This window comes from Macaca nemestrina, chromosome 13, assembly GCF_043159975.1.
Source record: "Macaca nemestrina isolate mMacNem1 chromosome 13, mMacNem.hap1, whole genome shotgun sequence".
Classification (NCBI taxonomy): Eukaryota; Metazoa; Chordata; class Mammalia; order Primates; family Cercopithecidae; genus Macaca; species Macaca nemestrina.
Genome location: NC_092137.1, coordinates 95756312 through 95782245, shown reverse-complemented (window position 1 = coordinate 95782245; position 25934 = coordinate 95756312).

The window sequence follows — 25934 nt, the reverse complement described above, 5'->3', positions numbered from 1 at the left end:
CCAAATATCACTTTGCCGATTCCACAAGAACTGTCTTAGCGAAAGTCTTCTTGAGGGGAAAGATGTAAATCTGTGAGATGATTTCACAGAACACAAAGAAGTTTCTCAGAAAGTTTCTTTCTCTTTGTTATCGGAAGATATTTCCTTTGGCCCTATAGTCTTGCAAGGGATCCGAAATATCTGTTCTCAGATTCCACAGAAAGAAGGCTAGCAAAGAGATCCACGAAATACAGATGTAACTCTGTGAGATGAATTAACAGAACACTAAGCAGTTTCTCAGAAAGCTTCTTTCCAGATTTCATCTGAGGATATTTCCTTTTTCACCATACCCCCTATGGGCTTCCAAATATCACTTTGCCAATTCCACAAGAACTGTCTTAGCGAAAGACTTCTTGAGGGGAAAGCTGTAACTCTGTGAGATGATTTCACAGAACACAAAGAAGTTTGTCAGAAAGCTTCTTTCTCTTTGTTATCGGAGGATATTTCCTTTGGCCCTATAGTCTTCCAAGGGATCCTAAATATCTGTTCTCAGATTCCACAGAAATAAGGCTAGCAAAGAGATCCACGAAATACAGATGTAACTCTGTGAGATGAATTAACAGAACACTAAGCAGTTTCTCAGAAAGCTTCTTTCCAGATTTCATCTGAGGATATTTCCTTTTTCACCGTAGCCCTCTATGGGCTTCCAAATGTCACTTTGCCAATTCCACAAGAACTGTCTTAGCGAAAGGCTTCTGGAGGGGAAAGCTGTAACTCTGGGAGATGATTTCACAGAACACAAAGAAGTTTCTCAGAAAGCTTCTTTCTCTTTGTTATCCGAGGATATTTCCTTTGGCCCTATACTCTTCCAAGGGATCCGAAATATCTGTTCTCAGATTCCACAGAAAGAAGGCTAGCAAAGAGATCCAGGAAACACAGATGTAACTATCTGAGATGAATTAACAGAACACTAAGCAGTTTCTCAGAAAGCTTCTTTCCAGATTTCATCTGAGGATATTTCCTTTTTCACCATAGTCCTCTATGGGCTTCCAAATATCACTTTGCCAATTCCACAAGAACTGTCTTAGCGAAAGGCTTCTTGAGGGGAAAGCTGTAACTCTGTGAGATGATTTCAGAGAACACAAAGAAGTTTCTCAGAAAGCTTCTTTCTCTTTGTTATCGGAGGATATTTCCTTTGGCCCTATAGTCTTCAAAGGGAAAGGAAATATCTGTTCTCAGATTCCACAGAAATAAGGCTAGCAAAGAGATCCACGAAATACAGATGTAACTCTGTGAGATGAATTAACAGAACACTAAGCAGTTTCTCAGAAAGCTTCTTTCCAGATTTCATCTGAGGATATTTCCTTTTTCACCATAGCCCTCTAAGGGCTTCCAAATATCACTTTGCCAATTCCACAAGAACTGTCTTAGCGAAAGGCTTCTTGAGGGGAAAGCTGTAACTCTGTGAGATGATTTCACAGAACACAAAGAAGTTTCTCAGAAAGCTTCTTTCTCTTTGTCATCGGAGGATATTTCCTTTGCCCCTATAGTCTTGCAAGGGATGCGAAATATCTGTTCTCAGATTCCACAGAAATAAGGCTAGCAAAGAGATCCACGAAATACAGATGTAACTCTGTGAGATGAATTAACAGAACACTAAGCAGTTTCTCAGAAAGCTTCTTTCCAGATTTCATCTGAGTATATTTCCTTTTTCACCATAGCCCTCTATGGGCTTCCAAATATCACTTTGCCAATTCCACAAGAACTGTCTTAGCGAAAGGCTTCTTGAGGGGAAAGCTGTAACCTTGTGAGATGATTTCACAGAACACAAAGAAGTTTCTCAGAAAGCTTCTTTCTCTTTGTCATCGGAGGATATTTCCTTTGCCCCTATAGTCTTGCAAGGGATGCGAAATATCTGTTCTCAGATTCCACAGAAATAAGGCTAGCAAAGAGATCCACGAAATACAGATGTAACTCTGTGAGATGAATTAACAGAACACTAAGCAGTTTCTCAGAAAGCTTCTTTCCAGATTTCATCTGAGTATATTTCCTTTTTCACCATAGCCCTCTATGGGCTTCCAAATATCACTTTGCCAATTCCACAAGAACTGTCTTAGCGAAAGGCTTCTTGAGGGGAAAGCTGTAACCTTGTGAGATGATTTCACAGAACACAAAGAAGTTTCTCAGAAAACTTCTTTCTGTTTGTTATCGGAGGATATTTCCTTTGGACCTATATTCTTCCAAGCGATCCGAAATATCTGTTCTCAGCTTCCACAGAAATAAGGCTAGTAAAGAGATCCACGAAATACAGATGTATGTCTGTGAGATCAATTAACAGAACACTAAGCAGTTTCTCAGAAAGCTTCTTTCCAGTTTTCATCTGAGGATATTTCCTTTTTCACCATAGCCCTCTATGGGCTTCCAAATATCACTTTGCCAATTCCACAAGAACTGTCTTAGCGAAAGTCTTCTTGAGGGGAAAGATGTAAATCTGTGAGATGATTTCACAGAACACAAAGAAGTTTCTCAGAAAGTTTCTTTCTCTTTGTTATCGGAAGATATTTCCTTTGGCCCTATAGTCTTGCAAGGGATCCGAAATATCTGTTCTCAGATTCCACAGAAAGAAGGCTAGCAAAGAGATCCACGAAATACAGATGTAACTCTGTGAGTTGAATTAACAGAACACTAAGCAGTTTCTCAGAAAGCTTCTTTCCAGATTTCATCTGAGGATATTTCCTTTTTCACCATACCCCCTATGGGCTTCCAAATATCACTTTGCCAATTCCACAAGAACTGTCTTAGCGAAAGACTTCTTGAGGGGAAAGCTGTAACTCTGTGAGATGATTTCACAGAACACAAAGAAGTTTCTCAGAAAGCTTCTTTCTCTTTGTTATCGGAGGATATTTCCTTTGGCCCTATAGTCTTCCAAGGGATCCGAAATATCTGTTCTCAGATTCCACAGAAATAAGGCTAGCAAAGAGATCCACGAAATACAGATGTAACTCTGTGAGATGAATTAACAGAACACTAAGCAGTTTCTCAGAAAGCTTCTTTCCAGATTTCATCTGAGGATATTTCCTTTTTCACCGTAGCCCTCTATGGGCTTCCAAATGTCACTTTGCCAATTCCACAAGAACTGTCTTAGCGAAAGGCTTCTGGAGGGGAAAGCTGTAACTCTGTGAGATGATTTCACAGAACACAAAGAAGTTTCTCAGAAAGCTTCTTTCTCTTTGTTATCCGAGGATATTTCCTTTGGCCCTATACTCTTCCAAGGGATCCGAAATATCTGTTCTCAGATTCCACAGAAAGAAGGCTAGCAAAGAGATCCAGGAAACACAGATGTAACTATCTGAGATGAATTAACAGAACACTAAGCAGTTTCTCAGAAAGCTTCTTTCCAGATTTCATCTGAGGATATTTCCTTTTTCACCATAGTCCTCTATGGGCTTCCAAATATCACTTTGCCAATTCCACAAGAACTGTCTTAGCGAAAGGCTTCTTGAGGGGAAAGCTGTAACTCTGTGAGATGATTTCAGAGAACACAAAGAAGTTTCTCAGAAAGCTTCTTTCTCTTTGTTATCGGAGGATATTTCCTTTGGCCCTATAGTCTTCAAAGGGAAAGGAAATATCTGTTCTCAGATTCCACAGAAATAAGGCTAGCAAAGAGATCCACGAAATACAGATGTAACTCTGTGAGATGAATTAACAGAACACTAAGCAGTTTCTCAGAAAGCTTCTTTCCAGATTTCATCTGAGGATATTTCCTTTTTCACCATAGCCCTCTATGGGCTTCCAAATATCACTTTGCCAATTCCACAAGAACTGTCTTAGCGAAAGGCTTCTTGAGGGGAAAGCTGTAACTCTGTGAGATGATTTCACAGAACACAAAGAAGTTTCTCAGAAAGCTTCTTTCTCTTTGTCATCGGAGGATATTTCCTTTGCCCCTATAGTCTTGCAAGGGATGCGAAATATCTGTTCTCAGATTCCACAGAAATAAGGCTAGCAAAGAGATCCACGAAATACAGATGTAACTCTGTGAGATGAATTAACAGAACACTAAGCAGTTTCTCAGAAAGCTTCTTTCCAGATTTCATCTGAGTATATTTCCTTTTTCACCATAGCCCTCTATGGGCTTCCAAATATCACTTTGCCAATTCCACAAGAACTGTCTTAGCGAAAGGTTTCTTGAGGGGAAAGCTGTAACCTTGTGAGATGATTTCACAGAACACAAAGAAGTTTCTCAGAAAACTTCTTTCTGTTTGTTATCGGAGGATATTTCCTTTGGACCTATATTCTTCCAAGCGATCCGAAATATCTGTTCTCAGCTTCCACAGAAATAAGGCTAGCAAAGAGATCCACGAAATACAGATGTATGTCTGTGAGATGAATTAACAGAACACTAAGCAGTTTCTCAGAAAGCTTCTTTAGATTTCATGTGAGGATATTTCCTTTTTCACCATAGCCCTCTATGGGCTTGTAAATATCAGTTTGCCTATTCCACAAGAACTGTCTTAGCGAAAGCCTTCTTGAGGGGAAAGCTGTAACTCTGTGAGATGATTTCTCAGAACACAAAGAAGTTTCTCAGAAAGCTTCTTTCTGTTTGTTATAGGAGGATATTTCCTGTGGCCCTACAGTCTTCCAAGGGGTCCGAAATATCTGTTCTCAGATTCCACAGAAATAAGGCTAGCAAAGAGATCCACGAAATACAGATGTAACTCTGTGAGTTGAATTAACAGAACACTAAGCAGTTTCTCAGAAAGCTTCTTTCCAGTTTTCATCTGAGGATATTTCCTTTTTCACCATAGCCCTCTATGGGCTTGTAAATATCACTTTGCCTATTCCACAAGAACTGTCTTAGCGAAAGGCTTCTTGAGGGGAAAGCTGTAACTCTGTGAGATGATTTCACAGAACACAAAGAAGTTTCTCAGAAAGCTTCTTTCTCTTTGTTATCGGAGGATATTTCCCTTGGCCCTATAGTCTTCCAAGGGATCCGAATTTTCTGTTCTCAGATTCCACAGAAATAAGGCTAGCAAAGAGATCCACGAAATACAGATGTAAGTCTGTGAGATGAATTAACAGAACACTAAGCAGTTTCTCAGAAAGCTTCTTTCCAGATTTCATCTGAGGATATTTCCTTTATCACCATAGCCCACTAAGGGCTTCCAAATATCACTTTGCCATTTCCACAAGAACTGTCTTAGCGAAAGGCTTCTTGAGGGGAAAGCTGTAACTCTGTGAGATGATTTCACAGAACACAAAGAAGTTTCTCAGAAAGTTTCTTTCTCTTTGTTATCGGAAGATATTTCCTTTGGCCCTATAGTCTTGCAAGGGATCCGAAATATCTGTTCTCAGATTCCACAGAAAGAAGGCTAGCAAAGAGATCCACGAAATACAGATGTAACTCTGTGAGATGAATTAACAGAACACTAAGCAGTTTCTCAGAAAGCTTCTTTCCAGATTTCATCTGAGGATATTTCCTTTTTCACCATACCCCCTATGGGCTTCCAAATATCACTTTGCCAATTCCACAAGAACTGTCTTAGCGAAAGACTTCTTGAGGGGAAAGCTGTAACTCTGTGAGATGATTTCACAGAACACAAAGAAGTTTCTCAGAAAGCTTCTTTCTCTTTGTTATCGGAGGATATTTCCTTTGGCCCTATAGTCTTCCAAGGGATCCGAAATATCTGTTCTCAGATTCCACAGAAATAAGGCTAGCAAAGAGATCCACGAAATACAGATGTAACTCTGTGAGATGAATTAACAGAACACTAAGCAGTTTCTCAGAAAGCTTCTTTCCAGATTTCATCTGAGGATATTTCCTTTTTCACCGTAGCCCTCTATGGGCTTCCAAATGTCACTTTGCCAATTCCACAAGAACTGTCTTAGCGAAAGGCTTCTGGAGGGGAAAGCTGTAACTCTGTGAGATGATTTCACAGAACACAAAGAAGTTTCTCAGAAAGCTTCTTTCTCTTTGTTATCCGAGGATATTTCCTTTGGCCCTATACTCTTCCAAGGGATCCGAAATATCTGTTCTCAGATTCCACAGAAAGAAGGCTAGCAAAGAGATCCAGGAAACACAGATGTAACTATCTGAGATGAATTAACAGAACACTAAGCAGTTTCTCAGAAAGCTTCTTTCCAGATTTCATCTGAGGATATTTCCTTTTTCACCATAGTCCTCTATGGGCTTCCAAATATCACTTTGCCAATTCCACAAGAACTGTCTTAGCGAAAGGCTTCTTGAGGGGAAAGCTGTAACTCTGTGAGATGATTTCAGAGAACACAAAGAAGTTTCTCAGAAAGCTTCTTTCTCTTTGTTATCGGAGGATATTTCCTTTGGCCCTATAGTCTTCAAAGGGAAAGGAAATATCTGTTCTCAGATTCCACAGAAATAAGGCTAGCAAAGAGATCCACGAAATACAGATGTAACTCTGTGAGATGAATTAACAGAACACTAAGCAGTTTCTCAGAAAGCTTCTTTCCAGATTTCATCTGAGGATATTTCCTTTTTCACCATAGCCCTCTATGGGCTTCCAAATATCACTTTGCCAATTCCACAAGAACTGTCTTAGCGAAAGGCTTCTTGAGGGGAAAGCTGTAACTCTGTGAGATGATTTCACAGAACACAAAGAAGTTTCTCAGAAAGCTTCTTTCTCTTTGTCATCGGAGGATATTTCCTTTGCCCCTATAGTCTTGCAAGGGATGCGAAATATCTGTTCTCAGATTCCACAGAAATAAGGCTAGCAAAGAGATCCACGAAATACAGATGTAACTCTGTGAGATGAATTAACAGAACACTAAGCAGTTCCTCAGAAAGCTTCTTTCCAGATTTCATCTGAGTATATTTCCTTTTTCACCATAGCCCTCTATGGGCTTCCAAATATCACTTTGCCAATTCCACAAGAACTGTCTTAGCGAAAGGCTTCTTGAGGGGAAAGCTGTAACCTTGTGAGATGATTTCACAGAACACAAAGAAGTTTCTCAGAAAGCTTCTTTCTCTTTGTCATCGGAGGATATTTCCTTTGCCCCTATAGTCTTGCAAGGGATGCGAAATATCTGTTCTCAGATTCCACAGAAATAAGGCTAGCAAAGAGATCCACGAAATACAGATGTATGTCTGTGAGATGAATTAACAGAACACTAAGCAGTTTCTCAGAAAGCTTCTTTCCAGTTTTCATCTGAGGATATTTCCTTTTTCACCATAGCCCTCTATGGGCTTCCAAATATCACTTTGCCAATTCCACAAGATCTGTCTTAGCGAAAGTCTTCTTGAGGGGAAAGATGTAAATCTGTGAGATGATTTCACAGAACACAAAGAAGTTTCTCAGAAAGTTTCTTTCTCTTTGTTATCGGAAGATATTTCCTTTGGCCCTATAGTCTTGCAAGGGATCCGAAATATCTGTTCTCAGATTCCACAGAAAGAAGGCTAGCAAAGAGATCCACGAAATACAGATGTAACTCTGTGAGATGAATTAACAGAACACTAAGCAGTTTCTCAGAAAGCTTCTTTCCAGATTTCATCTGAGGATATTTCCTTTTTCACCATACCCCCTATGGGCTTCCAAATATCACTTTGCCAATTCCACAAGAACTGTCTTAGCGAAAGACTTCTTGAGGGGAAAGCTGTAACTCTGTGAGATGATTTCACAGAACACAAAGAAGTTTCTCAGAAAGCTTCTTTCTCTTTGTTATCGGAGGATATTTCCTTTGGCCCTATAGTCTTCCAAGGGATCCGAAATATCTGTTCTCAGATTCCACAGAAATAAGGCTAGCAAAGAGATCCACGAAATACAGATGTAACTCTGTGAGATGAATTAACAGAACACTAAGCAGTTTCTCAGAAAGCTTCTTTCCAGATTTCATCTGAGGATATTTCCTTTTTCACCGTAGCCCTCTATGGGCTTCCAAATGTCACTTTGCCTATTCCACAAGAACTGTCTTAGCGAAAGGCTTCTGGAGGGGAAAGCTGTAACTCTGTGAGATGATTTCACAGAACACAAAGAAGTTTCTCAGAAAGCTTCTTTCTCTTTGTTATCCGAGGATATTTCCTTTGGCCCTATACTCTTCCAAGGGATCCGAAATATCTGTTCTCAGATTCCACAGAAAGAAGGCTAGCAAAGAGATCCAGGAAACACAGATGTAACTATCTGAGATGAATTAACAGAACACTAAGCAGTTTCTCAGAAAGCTTCTTTCCAGATTTCATCTGAGGATATTTCCTTTTTCACCATAGTCCTCTATGGGCTTCCAAATATCACTTTGCCAATTCCACAAGAACTGTCTTAGCGAAAGGCTTCTTGAGGGGAAAGCTGTAAATCTGTGAGATGATTTCAGAGAACACAAAGAAGTTTCTCAGAAAGCTTCTTTCTCTTTGTTATCGGAGGATATTTCCTTTGGCCCTATAGTCTTCAAAGGGAAAGGAAATATCTGTTCTCAGATTCCACAGAAATAAGGCTAGCAAAGAGATCCACGAAATACAGATGTAACTCTGTGAGATGAATTAACAGAACACTAAGCAGTTTCTCAGAAAGCTTCTTTCCAGATTTCATCTGACTATATTTCCTTTTTCACCATAGCCCTCTATGGGCTTCCAAATATCACTTTGCCAATTCCACAAGAACTGTCTTAGCGAAAGTTTTCTTGAGGGGAAAGCTGTAACCTTGTGAGATGATTTCACAGAACACAAAGAAGTTTCTCAGAAAACTTCTTTCTGTTTGTTATCGGAGGATATTTCCTTTGGACCTATATTCTTCCAAGCGATCCGAAATATCTGTTCTCAGCTTCCACAGAAATAAGGCTAGCAAAGAGATCCACGAAATACAGATGTATGTCTGTGAGATGAATTAACAGAACACTAAGCAGTTTCTCAGAAAGCTTCTTTAGATTTCATGTGAGGATATTTCCTTTTTCACCATAGCCCTCTATGGGCTTGTAAATATCAGTTTGCCTATTCCACAAGAACTGTCTTAGCGAAAGCCTTCTTGAGGGGAAAGCTGTAACTCTGTGAGATGATTTCTCAGAACACAAAGAAGTTTCTCAGAAAGCTTCTTTCTGTTTGTTATAGGAGGATATTTCCTGTGGCCCTACAGTCTTCCAAGGGGTCCGAAATATCTGTTCTCAGATTCCACAGAAATAAGGCTAGCAAAGAGATCCACGAAATACAGATGTAACTCTGTGAGTTGAATTAACAGAACACTAAGCAGTTTCTCAGAAAGCTTCTTTCCATTTTTCATCTGAGGATATTTCCTTTTTCACCATAGCCCTCTATGGGCTTGTAAATATCACTTTGCCTATTCCACAAGAACTGTCTTAGCGAAAGGCTTCTTGAGGGGAAAGCTGTAACTCTGTGAGATGATTTCACAGAACACAAAGAAGTTTCTCAGAAAGCTTCTTTCTCTTTGTTATCGGAGGATATTTCCCTTGGCCCTATAGTCTTCCAAGGGATCCGAATTTTCTGTTCTCAGATTCCACAGAAATAAGGCTAGCAAAGAGATCCACGAAATACAGATGTAAGTCTGTGAGATGAATTAACAGAACACTAAGCAGTTTCTCAGAAAGCTTCTTTCCAGATTTCATCTGAGGATATTTCCTTTATCACCATAGCCCACTAAGGGCTTCCAAATATCACTTTGCCATTTCCACAAGAACTGTCTTAGCGAAAGGCTTCTTGAGGGGAAAGCTGTAACTCTGTGGGATGATTTCACAGAACACAAAGAAGTTTCTCAGAAAGCTTCTTTCTGTTTGTTATAGGAGGATATTTCCTTTGGCCCTATAGTCTTCCAAGGGATCCGAAATATCTGTTCTCAGATTCCACAGAAATAAGGCTAGCAAAGAGATCCACGAAATACAGATGTAACACTGTGAGATGAATTAACAGAACACTAAGCAGTTTCTCAGAAAGCTACTTTCCACATTTCATCTGAGGATATTTCCTTTTTCACCATAGCCCACTATGGGCTTCCAAATATCACTTTGCCAATTCCACAAGAACTGTCTTAGCGAAAGGCTTCTTGAGGGGAAAGCTGTAACTCTGTGAGATGATTTCACAGAACTCAAAGAAGTTTCTCAGAAAGCTTCTTTCTCTTTGTTATCGGAGTTTATTTCCTTTGGCCGTATAGTCTTCCAAGGGATCCGAAATATCTGTTCTCAGATTCCACAGAAATAAGGCTAGCAAAGAGATCCACGAAATACAGATGTAACTCTGTGAGATGAATTAACAGAACACTAAGCAGTTTCTCAGAAAGCTTCTTTCCAGATTTCATGTGAGGATATTTCCTTTTTCACCATAGCCCTCTATGGGCTTCCAAATATCACTTTGCCAATTCCACAAGAACTGTCTTAGCGAAAGGCTTCTTGAGGGGAAAGCTGTAACTCTGTGAGATGATTTCACAGAACACAAAGAAGTTTCTCAGAAAGCTTCTTTCTCTTTGTTATCGGAGGATATTTTCTTTGGCCCTATAGTCTTCCAAGGGATCCGAAATATCTGTTCTCAGATTCCACAGAAATAAGGGTAGCAAAGAGATCCAGGAAATAGAGATGTAACTCTGTGAGATGAATTAACAGAACACTAAGCAGTTTCTCAGAAAGCATCTTTCCAGATTTCATCTGAGCATATTTCCTTTTTCACCATAGCCCTCTATGCGCTTCAAAATATCACTTTGCCAATTCCACAAGAACTGTCTTAGCGAAAGGCTTCTTGAGGGGAAAGCTGTAACTCTGTGAGATGATTTCACAGAACACAAAGAAGTTTCTCAGAAAGCTTCTTTCTCTTTGTTATCGGAGGATATTTCCTTTGGCCCTATACTCTTCCAAGGGATCCGAAATATCTGTTGTTAGATTCCACAGAAATAAGGCTAGCAAAGAGATCCACGAAATACATATGTAACTCTGTGAGATGAATTAACAGAACACTAAGCAGTTTCTCAGAAAGCTTCTTTCCAGATTTCATCTGAGGATATTTCCTTTTTCACCATAGCCCTCTATGGGCTTCCAAATATCACTTTGCCATTTCCAAAAGAAATGTCTTAGCGAAAGGCTTCTTGAGGGGAAAGCTGTAACTCTGTGAGATGATTTCACAGAATACAAAGAAGTTTCTCAGAAAGCTTCTTTCTCTTTTTTATCGGAGGATATTTCCTTTGGCCCTATAGTCTTCAAAGGGAAAGGAAATATCTGTTCTCAGATTCCACAGAAATAAGGCTAGCAAAGAGATCCACGAAATACAGATGTAACTCTGTGAGATGAATTAACAGAACACTAAGCAGTTTCTCAGAAAGCTTCTTTCCAGATTTCATCTGAGGATATTTCCTTTTTCACCATAGCCCTCTATGGGCTTCCAAATATCACTTTGCCAATTCCACAAGAACTGTCTTAGCGAAAGGCTTCTTGAGGGGAAAGCTGTAACTCTGTGAGATGATTTCACAGAACACAAAGAAGTTTCTCAGAAAGCTTCTTTCTCTTTGTCATCGGAGGATATTTCCTTTGCCCCTATAGTCTTGCAAGGGATGCGAAATATCTGTTCTCAGATTCCACAGAAATAAGGCTAGCAAAGAGATCCACGAAATACAGATGTAACTCTGTGAGATGAATTAACAGAACACTAAGCAGTTTCTCAGAAAGCTTCTTTCCAGATTTCATCTGAGTATATTTCCTTTTTCACCATAGCCCTCTATGGGCTTCCAAATATCACTTTGCCAATTCCACAAGAACTGTCTTAACGAAAGGCTTCTTGAGGGGAAAGCTGTAACCTTGTGAGATGATTTCACAGAACACAAAGAAGTTTCTCAGAAAACTTCTTTCTGTTTGTTATCGGAGGATATTTCCTTTGGACCTATATTCTTCCAAGCGATCCGAAATATCTGTTCTCAGCTTCCACAGAAATAAGGCTAGCAAAGAGATCCACGAAATACAGATGTATGTCTGTCAGATGAATTAACAGAACACTAAGCAGTTTCTCAGAAAGCTTCTTTAGATTTCATGTGAGGATATTTCCTTTTTCACCATAGCCCTCTATGGGCTTGTAAATATCAGTTTGCCTATTCCACAAGAACTGTCTTAGCGAAAGGCTTCTTGAGGGGAAAGCTGTAACTCTGTGAGATGATTTCTCAGAACACAAAGAAGTTTCTCAGAAAGCTTCTTTCTGTTTGTTATAGGAGGATATTTCCTGTGGCCCTACAGTCTTCCAAGGGGTCCGAAATATCTGTTCTCAGATTCCACAGAAATAAGGCTAGCAAAGAGATCCACGAAATACAGATGTAACTCTGTGAGTTGAATTAACAGAACACTAAGCAGTTTCTCAGAAAGCTTCTTTCCAGTTTTCATCTGAGGATATTTCCTTTTTCACCATAGCCCTCTATGGGCTTCCAAATATCACTTTGCCAATTCCACAAGAACTGTCTTAGCGAAAGGCTTCTTGAGGGGAAAGCTGTAACTCTGTGAGATGATTTCACAGAACACAAAGAAGTTTCTCAGAAAGCTTCTTTCTCTTTGTTATCGGAGGATATTTCCTTTGGCCATATACTCTTCCAAGGGATCCGAAATATCTGTTCTCAGATTCCACAGAAAGAAGGCTAGCAAAGAGATCCAGGAATTACAGATGTAACTATCTGAGATGAATTAACAGAACACTAAGCAGTTTCTCAGAAAGCTTCTTTCCAGATTTCATCTGAGGATATTTCCTTTTTCACCATAGCCCTCTATTGGCTTCCAATTATCACTTTGCCAATTCCACAAGAACTGTCTTAGCGAAAGTCTTCTTGTGGGGAAAGCTGTAACTCTGTGAGATGATTTCACAGAACACAAAGAAGTTTCTCAGAAAGCTTCTTTCTGTTTGTTATCGGAGGATATTTCCTTTGGCCCTATAGTCTTCCAAGGGATCCGAAATATCTGTTCTCAGATTCCACAGAAATAAGGCTAGCAAAGAGATCCACGAAATACAGATGTAACTCTGTGAGATGAATTAACAGAAAACTAAGCAGTTTCTCAGAAAGCTTCTTTCCAGATTTCATGTGAGGATATTTCCTTTTTAACCATAGCCCTCTAAGGGCTTCCAAATATCACTTTGTCAATTCCACAAGAACTGTCTTAGCGAAAGGCTTCTTGAGGGGAAAGATGTAACTCTGTGAGATGATTTCACAGAACACAAAGAAGTTTCTCAGAACGCTTCTTTCTATTTGTTATCCGAGGATATTTCCTTTGGCCCTATAGTCTTGAAAGGGATCCGAAATATCTGTTCTCAGATTCCACAGAAATAAGGCTAGCAAAGAGATCCACGAAATACAGATGTAACTCTGTGAGATGAATTAACAGAACACTAAGCAGTTTCTCAGAAAGCTTCTTTCCAGATTTCATCTGAGGATATTTCCTTTTTCACCATAGCCCTCTATGGGCTTCCAAATATCACTTTGCCAATTCCACAAGAACTGTCTTAGCGAAAGCCTTCTTGAAGGGAAAGCTGTAACTCTGTGAGATGATTTCACAGAACACAAAGAAGTTTCTCAGAAAGCGTCTTTCTCTTTGTTATCGGAGGATATTTCCTTTGGCCCTATAGTCTTCCAAGGGATCCGAAATATCTGTTCTCAGATTCCACAGAAATAAGGCTAGCAAAGAGTTCCACGAAATACAGATGTAACTCTGTGAGATGAATTAACAGAACACTAAGCAGTTTCTCAGAAAGCTTCTTTCCAGATTTCATCTGAGCATATTTCCTTTTTCACCATAGCCCTCTATGGGCTTCCAAATATCACTTTGCCAATTCCACAAGAACTGTCTTAGCGAAAGGCTTCTTGAGGGGAAAGGTGTAACCTTGTGAGATGATTTCACAGAACACAAAGAAGTTTCTCAGAAAGCTTCTTTCTCTTTGTTATGGGAGGATATTTCCTTTGGACCTATAGTCTTGCAAGGGATCCGAATTATCTGTTCTCAGATTCCACAGAAATAAGGCTAGCAAAGAGATCCACGAAATACAGATGTAACTCTGTGAGATGAATTAACAGAACACTAAGCAGTTTCTCAGAAAGCTACATTCCAGATTTCATCTGAGGATATTTCCTTTTTCACCATAGCCCTCTATGGGCTTCCAAATATCACTTTGCCAATTCTACAAGAACTGTCTTAGCGAAAGGCTTCTTGAGGGGAAAGCTGTAACTCTGTGAGATGATTTCACAGAACACAAAGAAGTTTCTCAGAAAGCTTCTTTCTCTTTGTTATCGGAGAATATTTCCTTTGGCCCTATAGTCTTGCAAGGGATCCGAAATATCTGTTCTCAGATTCCACAGAAATAAGGCTAGCAAAGAGATCCACGAAATGCAGATGTAACTCTGTGAGATGAATTAACAGAACACCAAGCAGTTTCTCAGAAAGCATCTTTCCAGATTTCATGTGAGGATTTTTCCTTTTTCACCATAGCCCTCTATGGGCTTCCAAATATCATTTTGCCAATTCCACAAGAACTGTCTTAGCGAAAGGCTTCTTGAGGGGAAAGCTGTAACTCTGTGAGATGATTTCACAGAACACAAAGACGTTTCTCAGAACGCTTCTTTCTCTTTGTTATCGGAGGATATTTCCTTTGGCCCTATAGTCTTGCAAGGGATCCGAACTATCTGTTCTCAGATTCCACAGAAATAAGGCTAGCAAAGAGATCCACGAAAAACAGATGTAACTCTGTGAGATGAATTAACAGAACACTAAGCAGTTTCTCAGAAAGCTTCTTTCCAGATTTCATCTGAGGATATTTCCTTTTTCATAATAGCCCTCTTTGGGCTTCCAAATATCACTTTGCCAATTCCACAAGAACTGTCTTAGCGAAAGGCTTCTTGAGGGGAAAGCTGTATCTCTGAGAGATGATTTCACAGAACACAAAGAAGTTTCTCAGAAAGCTTCTTTCTCTTTGTTATCGGAGGATATTTCCTTTGGCCCTATAATCTTGCAAGGGATCTGAAATATCTGTTCTCAGATTCCACAGAAATAAGGCTAGCAAAAAGATCCACGAAATAGAGATGCAACTCTGTAAGATGAATTAACAGAACACTAAGCAGCTTCTCAGAAAGCTTCTTTCCAGATTTCATGTGAGGATATTTCCTTTTTCACCGTGCCCTCTATGGGCTTCCAAATATCACTTTGCCAATTCCACAAGAACTGTCTTAGGGAAAGGCTTCTTGAGGGGAAAGCAGTAACTCTGTAAGATGATTTCACAGAACACAAAGAAGTTTCTCAGAAAGCTTCTTTCTCTTTGTCATCGGAGGATATTTCCTTTGCCCCTATAGTCTTGCAAGGGATGCGAAATATCTGTTCTCAGATTCCACAGAAATAAGGCTAGCAAAGAGATCCACGAAATACAGATGTAACTCTGTGAGATGAATTAACAGAACACTAAGCAGTTTCTCAGAAAGCTTCTTTCCAGATTTCATCTGAGTATATTTCCTTTTTCACCATAGCCCTCTATGGGCTTCCAAATATCACTTTGCCAATTCCACAAGAACTGTCTTAGCGAAAGGCTTCTTGAGGGGAAAGCTGTAACCTTGTGAGATGATTTCACAGAACACAAAGAAGTTTCTCAGAAAACTTCTTTCTGTTTGTTATCGGAGGATATTTCCTTTGGACCTATATTCTTCCAAGCGATCCGAAATATCTGTTCTCAGCTTCCACAGAAATAAGGCTAGCAAAGAGATCCACGAAATACAGATGTATGTCTGTGAGATGAATTAACAGAACACTAAGCAGTTTCTCAGAAAGCTTCTTAAATTTCATGTGAGGATATTTCCTTTTTCACCATAGCCCTCTATGGGCTTGTAAATATCAGTTTGCCTATTCCACAAGAACTGTCTTAGCGAAAGCCTTCTTGAGGGGAAAGCTGTAACTCTGTGAGATGATTTCTCAGAACACAAAGAAGTTTCTCAGAAAGCTTCTTTCTGTTTGTTATAGGAGGATATTTCCTGTGGCCCTACAGTCTTCCAAGGGGTCCGAAATATCTGTTCTCAGATTCCACAGAAATAAGGCTAGCAAAGAGATCCACGAAATACAGACGTAACACTGTGAGATGAATTAACAGAACACTAAGCAGTTTCTCAGAAAGCTACTTTCCACATTTCATCTGAGGATATTTCCTTTTTCACCATAGCCCACTATGGGCTTCCAAATATCACTTTGCCAATTCCACAAGAACTGTCTTAGCTAAAGGCTTCTTGAGGGGAAAGCTGTAACTCTGTGAGATGATTTCACAGAACACAAAGAAGTTTCTCAGAAAGCTTCTTTCTCTTTGTTATCGGAGGATATTTCCTTTGGCCGTATAGTCTTCCAAGGGATCCGAAATATCTGTTCTCAGATTCCACAGAAATAAGGCTAGCAAAGAGATCCACGAAATACAGATGTAACTCTGTGAGATGAATTAACAGAACACTAAGCAGTTTCTCAGAAAGCTTCTTTCCAGATTTCATGTGAGGATATTTCCTTTTTCACCATAGCCCTCTATGGGCTTCCAAATATCACTTTGCCAATTCCACAAGAACTGTCTTAGCGAAAGGCTTCTTGAGGGGAAAGCTGTAACTCTGTGAGATGATTTCACAGAACACAAAGAAGTTTCTCAGAAAGCTTCTTTCTCTTTGTTATCGGAGGATATTTTCTTTGGCCCTATAGTCTTCCAAGGGATCCGAAATATCTGTTCTCAGATTCCACAGAAATAAGGGTAGCAAAGAGATCCAGGAAATACAGATGTAACTCTGTGAGATGAATTAACAGAACACTAAGCAGTTTCTCAGAAAGCATCTTTCCAGATTTCATCTGAGCATATTTCCTTTTTCACCATAGCCCTCTATGCGCTTCAAAATATCACTTTGCCAATTCCACAAGAACTGTCTTAGCGAAAGGCTTCTTGAGGGGAAAGCTGTAACTCTGTGAGATGATTTCACAGAACACAAAGAAGTTTCTCAGAAAGCTTCTTTCTCTTTGTTATCGGAGGATATTTCCTTTGGCCCTATAGTCTTCAAAGGGAAAGGAAATATCTGTTCTCAGATTCCACAGAAATAAGGCTAGCAAAGAGATCCACGAAATACAGATGTAACTCTGTGAGATGAATTAACAGAACACTAAGCAGTTTCTCAGAAAGCTTCTTTCCAGATTTCATCTGAGGATATTTCCTTTTTCACCATAGCCCTCTATGGGCTTCCAAATATCACTTTGCCAATTCCACAAGAACTGTCTTAGCGAAAGGCTTCTTGAGGGGAAAGCTGTAACTCTGTGAGATGATTTCACAGAACACAAAGAAGTTTCTCAGAAAGCTTCTTTCTCTTTGTCATCGGAGGATATTTCCTTTGCCCCTATAGTCTTGCAAGGGATGCGAAATATCTGTTCTCAGATTCCACAGAAATAAGGCTAGCAAAGAGATCCACGAAATACAGATGTAACTCTGTGAGATGAATTAACAGAACACTAAGCAGTTTCTCAGAAAGCTTCTTTCCAGATTTCATCTGAGTATATTTCCTTTTTCACCATAGCCCTCTATGGGCTTCCAAATATCACTTTGCCAATTCCACAAGAACTGTCTTAGCGAAAGGTTTCTTGAGGGGAAAGCTGTAACCTTGTGAGATGATTTCACAGAACACAAAGAAGTTTCTCAGAAAGCTTCTTTCTCTTTGTCATCGGAGGATATTTCCTTTGCTCCTATAGTCTTGCAAGGGATGCGGAATATCTGTTCTCAGATTCCACAGAAATAAGGCTAGCAAAGAGATCCACGAAATACAGATGTAACTCTGTGAGATGAATTAACAGAACACTAAGCAGTTTCTCAGAAGGCTTCTTTCCAGATTTCATCTGAGTATATTTCCTTTTTCACCATAGCCCTCTATGGGCTTCCAAATATCACTTTGCCAATTCCACAAGAGCTGTCTTAGCGAAAGGCTTCTTGAGGGGAAAGCTGTAACCTTGTGAGATGATTTCACAGAACACAAAGAAGTTTCTCAGAAAACTTCTTTCTGTTTGTTATCGGAGGATATTTCCTTTGGACCTATATTCTTCCAAGCGATCCGAAATATCTGTTCTCAGCTTCCACAGAAATAAGGCTAGCAAAGAGATCCACGAAATACAGATGTATGTCTGTGAGATGAATTAACAGAACACTAAGCAGTTTCTCAGAAAGCTTCTTTCCAGTTTTCATCTGAGGATATTTCCTTTTTCACCATAGCCCTCTATGGGCTTCCAAATATCACTTTGCCAATTCCACAAGAACAGTCTTAGCGAAAGTCTTCTTGAGGGGAAAGATGTAAATCTGTGAGATGATTTCACAGAACACAAAGAAGTTTCTCAGAAAGTTTCTTTCTCTTTGTTATCGGAAGATATTTCCTTTGGCCCTATAGTCTTGCAAGGGATCCGAAATATCTGTTCTCAGATTCCACAGAAAGAAGGCTAGCAAAGAGATCCACGAAATACAGATGTAACTCTGTGAGATGAATTAACAGAACACTAAGCAGTTTCTCAGAAAGCTTCTTTCCAGATTTCATCTGAGGATATTTCCTTTTTCACCATACCCCCTATGGGCTTCCAAATATCACTTTGCCAATTCCACAAGAACTGTCTTAGCGAAAGACTTCTTGAGGGGAAAGCTGTAACTCTGTGAGATGATTTCACAGAACACAAAGAAGTTTCTCAGAAAGCTTCTTTCTCTTTGTTATCGGAGGATATTTCCTTTGGCCCTATAGTCTTCCAAGGGATCCGAAATATCTGTTCTCAGATTCCACAGAAATAAGGCTAGCAAAGAGATCCACGAAATACAGATGTAACTCTGTGAGATGAATTAACAGAACACTAAGCAGTTTCTCAGAAAGCTTCTTTCCAGATTTCATCTGAGGATATTTCCTTTTTCACCGTAGCCCTCTATGGGCTTCCAAATGTCACTTTGCCAATTCCACAAGAACTGTCTTAGCGAAAGGCTTCTTGAGGGGAAAGCTGTAACTCTGTGAGATGATTTTACAGAACACAAAGAAGTTTCTCAGAAAGCTTCTTTCTCTTTGTTATCCGAGGATATTTCCTTTGTCCCTATACTCTTCCAAGGGATCCGAAGTATCTGTTCTCAGATTCCACAGAAAGAAGGCTAGCAAAGAGATCCAGGAAACACAGATGTAACTATCTGAGATGAATTAACAGAACACTAAGCAGTTTCTCAGAAAGCTTCTTTCCAGATTTCATCTGAGGATATTTCCTTTTTCACCATAGTCCTCTATGGGCTTCCAAATATCACTTTGCCAATTCCACAAGAACTGTCTTAGCGAAAGGCTTCTTGAGGGGAAAGCTGTAACTCTGTGAGATGATTTCAGAGAACACAAAGAAGTTTCTCAGAAAGCTTCTTTCTCTTTGTTATCGGAGGATATTTCCTTTGGCCCTATAGTCTTCAAAGGGAAAGGAAATATCTGTTCTCAGATTCCACAGAAATAAGGCTAGCAAAGAGATCCACGAAATACAGATGTAACTCTGTGAGATGAATTAACAGAACACTAAGCAGTTTCTCAGAAAGCTTCTTTCCAGATTTCATCTGAGGATATTTCCTTTTTCACCATAGCCCTCTATGGGCTTCCAAATATCACTTTTCCAATTCCACAAGAACTGTCTTAGCGAAAGGCTTCTTGAGGGGAAAGCTGTAACTCTGTGAGATGATTTCACAGAACACAAAGAAGTTTCTCAGAAAGCTTCTTTCTCTTTGTCATCGGAGGATATTTCCTTTGCCCCTATAGTCTTGCAAGGGATGCGAAATATCTGTTCTCAGATTCCACAGAAATAAGGCTAGCAAAGAGATCCACGAAATACAGATGTAACTCTGTGAGATGAATTAACAGAACACTAAGCAGTTTCTCAGAAAGCTTCTTTCCAGATTTCATCTGAGTATATTTCCTTTTTCACCATAGCCCTCTATGGGCTTCCAAATATCACTTTGCCAATTCCACAAGAACTGTCTTAGCGAAAGGTTTCTTGAGGGGAAAGCTGTAACCTTGTGAGATGATTTCACAGAACACAAAGAAGTTTCTCAGAAAACTTCTTTCTGTTTGTTATCGGAGGATATTTCCTTTGGACCTATATTCTTCCAAGCGATCCGAAATATCTGTTCTCAGCTTCCACAGAAATAAGGCTAGCAAAGAGATCCACGAAATACAGATGTATGTCTGTGAGATGAATTAACAGAACACTAAGCAGTTTCTCAGAAAGCTTCTTTAGATTTCATGTGAGGATATTTCCTTTTTCACCATAGCCCTCTATGGGCTTGTAAATATCAGTTTGCCTATTCCACAAGAACTGTCTTAGCGAAAGCCTTCTTGAGGGGAAAGCTGTAACTCTGTGAGATGATTTCTCAGAACACAAAGAAGTTTGTCAGAAAGCTTCTTTCTGTTTGTTATAGGAGGATATTTCCTGTGGCCCTACAGTCTTCCAAGGGGTCCGAAATATCTGTTCTCAGATTCCACAGAAATAAGGCTAGCAAAGAGATCCACGAAATACAGATGTAACTCTGTGAGTTGAATTAACAGAACACTAAGCAGTTTCTCAGAAAGCTTCTTTCCAGTTTTCATCTGAGGATATTTCCTTTTTCACCATAGCCCTCTATGGGCTTGTAAATATCACTTTGCCTATTCCACAAGAACTGTCTTAGCGAAAGGCTTCTTGAGGGGAAAGCTGTAACTCTGTGAGATGATTTCACAGAACACAAATAAGTTTCTCAGAAAGCTTCTTTCTCTTTGTTATCGGAGGATATTTCCCTTGGCCCTATAGTCTTCCAAGGGATCCGAATTTTCTGTTCTCAGATTCCACAGAAATAAGGCTAGCAAAGAGATCCACGAAATACAGATGTAAGTCTGTGAGATGAATTAACAGAACACTAAGCAGTTTCTCAGAAAGCTTCTTTCCAGATTTCATCTGAGGATATTTCCTTTATCACCATAGCCCACTAAGGGCTTCCAAATATCACTTTGCCATTTCCACAAGAACTGTCTTAGCGAAAGGCTTCTTGAGGGGAAAGCTGTAACTCTGTGGGATGATTTCACAGAACACAAAGAAGTTTCTCAGAAAGCTTCTTTCTGTTTGTTATAGGAGGATATTTCCTTTGGCCCTATAGTCTTCCAAGGGATCCGAAATATCTGTTCTCAGATTCCACAGAAATAAGGCTAGCAAAGAGATCCACGAAATACAGATGTAACACTGTGAGATGAATTAACAGAACACTAAGCAGTTTCTCAGAAAGCTACTTTCCACATTTCATCTGAGGATATTTCCTTTTTCACCATAGCCCACTATGGGCTTCCAAATATCACTTTGCCAATTCCACAAGAACTGTCTTAGCGAAAGGCTTCTTGAGGGGAAAGCTGTAACTCTGTGAGATGATTTCACAGAACTCAAAGAAGTTTCTCAGAAAGCTTCTTTCTCTTTGTTATCGGAGTTTATTTCCTTTGGCCGTATAGTCTTCCAAGGGATCCGAAATATCTGTTCTCAGATTCCACAGAAATAAGGCTAGCAAAGTGATCCACGAAATACAGATGTAACTCTGTGAGATGAATTAACAGAACACTAAGCAGTTTCTCAGAAAGCTTCTTTCCAGATTTCATGTGAGGATATTTCCTTTTTCACCATAGCCCTCTATGGGCTTCCAAATATCACTTTGCCAATTCCACAAGAACTGTCTTAGCGAAAGGCTTCTTGAGGGGAAAGCTGTAACTCTGTGAGATGATTTCACAGAACACAAAGAAGTTTCTCAGAAAGCTTCTTTCTCTTTGTTATCGGAGGATATTTTCTTTGGCCCTATAGTCTTCCAAGGGATCCGAAATATCTGTTCTCAGATTCCACAGAAATAAGGGTAGCAAAGAGATCCAGGAAATACAGATGTAACTCTGTGAGATGAATTAACAGAACACTAACCAGTTTCTCAGAAAGCATCTTTCCAGATTTCATCTGAGCATATTTCCTTTTTCACCATAGCCCTCTATGCGCTTCAAAATATCACTTTGCCAATTCCACAAGAACTGTCTTAGCGAAAGGCTTCTTGAGGGGAAAGCTGTAACTCTGTGAGATGATTTCACAGAACACAAAGAAGTTTCTCAGAAAGCTTCTTTCTCTTTGTTATCGGAGGATATTTCCTTTGGCCCTATACTCTTCCAAGGGATCCGAAATATCTGTTGTTAGATTCCACAGAAATAAGGCTAGCAAAGAGATCCACGAAATACATATGTAACTCTGTGAGATGAATTAACAGAACACTAAGCAGTTTCTCAGAAAGCTTCTTTCCAGATTTCATCTGAGGATATTTCCTTTTTCACCATAGCCCTCTATGGGCTTCCAAATATCACTTTGCCATTTCCAAAAGAACTGTCTTAGCGAAAGGCTTCTTGAGGGGAAAGCTGTAACTCTGTGAGATGATTTCACAGAATACAAAGAAGTTTCTCAGAAAGCTTCTTTCTCTTTTTTATCGGAGGATATTTCCTTTGGCCCTATAGTCTTCAAAGGGAAAGGAAATATCTGTTCTCAGATTCCACAGAAATAAGGCTAGCAAAGAGATCCACGAAATACAGATGTAACTCTGTGAGATGAATTAACAGAACACTAAGCAGTTTCTCAGAAAGCTTCTTTCCAGATTTCATCTGAGGATATTTCCTTTTTCACCATAGCCCTCTATGGGCTTCCAAATATCACTTTGCCTATTCCACAAGAACTGTCTTAGCGAAAGGCTTCTTGAGGGGAAAGCTGTAACTCTGTGAGATGATTTCACAGAACACAAAGAAGTTTCTCAGAAAGCTTCTTTCTCTTTGTCATCGGAGGATATTTCCTTTGCCCCTATAGTCTTGCAAGGGATGCGAAATATCTGTTCTCAGATTCCACAGAAATAAGGCTAGCAAAGAGATCCACGAAATACAGATGTAACTCTGTGAGATGAATTAACAGAACACTGATCAGTTTCTCAGAAAGCTTCTTTCCAGATTTCATCTGAGTATATTTCCTTTTTCACCATAGCCCTCTATGGGCTTCCAAATATCACTTTGCCAATTCCACAAGAACTGTCTTAGCGAAAGGCTTCTTGAGGGGAAAGCTGTAACCTTGTGAGATGATTTCACAGAACACAAAGAAGTTTCTCAGAAAACTTCTTTCTGTTTGTTATCGGAGGATATTTCCTTTGGACCTATATTCTTCCAAGCGATCCGAAATATCTGTTCTCAGCTTCCACAGAAATAAGGCTAGCAAAGAGATCCACGAAATACAGATGTATGTCTGTGAGATGAATTAACAGAACACTAAGCAGTTTCTCAGAAAGCTTCTTTAGATTTCATGTGAGGATATTTCCTTTTTCACCATAGCCCTCTATGGGCTTGTAAATATCAGTTTGCCTATTCCACAAGAACTGTCTTAGCGAAAGGCTTCTTGAGGGGAAAGCTGTAACTCTGTGAGATGATTTCTCAGAACACAAAGAAGTTTCTCAGAAAGCTTCTTTCTGTTTGTTATAGGAGGATATTTCCTGTGGCCCTACAGTCTTCCAAGGGGTCCGAAATATCTGTTCTCAGATTCCACAGAAATAAGGCTAGCAAAGAGATCCACGAAATACAGATGTAACTCTGTGAGTTGAATTAACAGAACACTAAGCAGTTTCTCAGAAAGCTTCTTTCCAGTTTTCATCTGAGGATATTTCCTTTTTCACCATAGCCCTCTATGGGCTTCCAAATATCACTTTGCCAATTCCACAAGAACTGTCTTAGCGAAAGGCTTCTTGAGGGGAAAGCTGTAACTCTGTGAGATGATTTCACAGAACACAAAGAAGTTTCTCAGAAAGCTTCTTTCTCTTTGTTATCGGAGGATATTTCCTTTGGCCCTATAGTCTTCCAAGGGATCCGAAATATCTGTTCTCAGATTCCACAGAAATAAGGCTAGCAAAGAGATCCACGAAATACAGATGTAACTCTGTGACATGAATTAACAGAACACTAAGCAGTTTCTCAGAAAGCTTCTTTCCAGATTTCATCTGAGGATATTTCCTTTTTCACCGTAGCCCTCTATGGGCTTCCAAATGTCACTTTGCCAATTCCACAAGAACTGTCTTAGCGAAAGGCTTCTGGAGGGGAAAGCTGTAACTCTGTGAGATGATTTCACAGAACACAAAGAAGTTTCTCAGAAAGCTTCTTTCTCTTTGTTTCCGAGGATATTTCCTTTGGCCCTATACTCTTCCAAGGGATCCGAAATATCTGTTCTCAGATTCCACAGAAAGAAGGCTAGCAAAGAGATCCAGGAATTACAGATGTAACTATCTGAGATGAATTAACAGAACACTAAGCAGTTTCTCAGAAAGCTTCTTTCCAGATTTCATCTGAGGATATTTCCTTTTTCACCATAGCCCTCTATTGGCTTCCAATTATCACTTTGCCAATTCCACAAGAACTGTCTTAGCGAAAGGCTTCTTGTGGGGAAAGCTGTAACTCTGTGAGATGATTTCACAGAACACCAAGAAGTTTCTCAGAAAGCTTCTTTCTGTTTGTTATCGGAGGATATTTCCTTTGGCCCTATAGTCTTCCAAGGGATCCGAAATATCTGTTCTCAGATTCCACAGAAATAAGGCTAGCAAAGAGATCCACGAAATACAGATGTAACTCTGTGAGATGAATTAACAGAAAACTAAGCAGTTTCTCAGAAAGCTTCTTTCCAGATTTCATCTGAGGATATTTCCTTTTTCACCATAGCCCTCTAAGGGCTTCCAAATATCACTTTGTCAATTCCACAAGAACTGTCTTAGCGAAAGGCTTCTTGAGGGGAAAGATGTAACTCTGTGAGATGATTTCACAGAACACAAAGAAGTTTCTCAGAACCCTTCTTTCTATTTGTTATCCGAGGATATTTCCTTTGGCCCTATAGTCTTGAAAGGGATCCGAAATATCTGTTCTCAGATTCCACAGAAATAAGGCTAGCAAAGAGATCCACGAAATACAGATGTAACTCTGTGAGATGAATTAACAGAACACTAAGCAGTTTCTCAGAAAGCTTCTTTCCAGATTTCATCTGAGGATATTTCCTTTTTCACCATAGCCCTCTATGGGCTTCCAAATATCACTTTGCCAATTCCACAAGAACTGTCTTAGCGAAAGCCTTCTTGAAGGGAAAGCTGTAACTCTGTGAGATGATTTCACAGAACACAAAGAAGTTTCTCAGAAAGCGTCTTTCTCTTTGTTATCGGAGGATATTTCCTTTGGCCCTATAGTCTTCCAAGGGATCCGAAATATCTGTTCTCAGATTCCACAGAAATAAGGCTAGCAAAGAGTTCCACGAAATACAGATGTAACTCTGTGAGATGAATTAACAGAACACTAAGCAGTTTCTCAGAAAGCTTCTTTCCAGATTTCATCTGAGGATATTTCCTTTTTCACCATAGCCCTCTATGGGCTTCCAAATATCACTTTGCCAATTCCACAAGAACTGTCCTAGCGAAAGGCTTCTTGAGGGGAAAGGTGTAACCTTGTGAGATGATTTCACAGAACACAAAGAAGTTTCTCAGAAAGCTTCTTTCTCTTTGTTATGGGAGGATATTTCCTTTGGCCCTATAGTCTTGCAAGGGATCCGAATTATCTGTTCTCAGATTCCACAGAAATAAGGCTAGCAAAGAGATCCACGAAATACAGATGTAACTCTGTGAGATGAATTAACAGAACACTAAGCAGTTTCTCAGAAAGCTACATTCCAGATTTCATCTGAGGATATTTCCTTTTTCACCATAGCCCTCTATGGGCTTCCAAATATCACTTTGCCAATTCTACAAGAACTGTCTTAGCGAAAGGCTTCTTGAGGGGAAAGCTGTAACTCTGTGAGATGATTTCACAGAACACAAAGAAGTTTCTCAGAAAGCTTCTTTCTCTTTGTTATCGGAGAATATTTCCTTTGGCCCTATAGTCTTGCAAGGGATCCAAAATATCTGTTCTCAGATTCCACAGAAATAAGGCTAGCAAAGAAATCCACGAAAT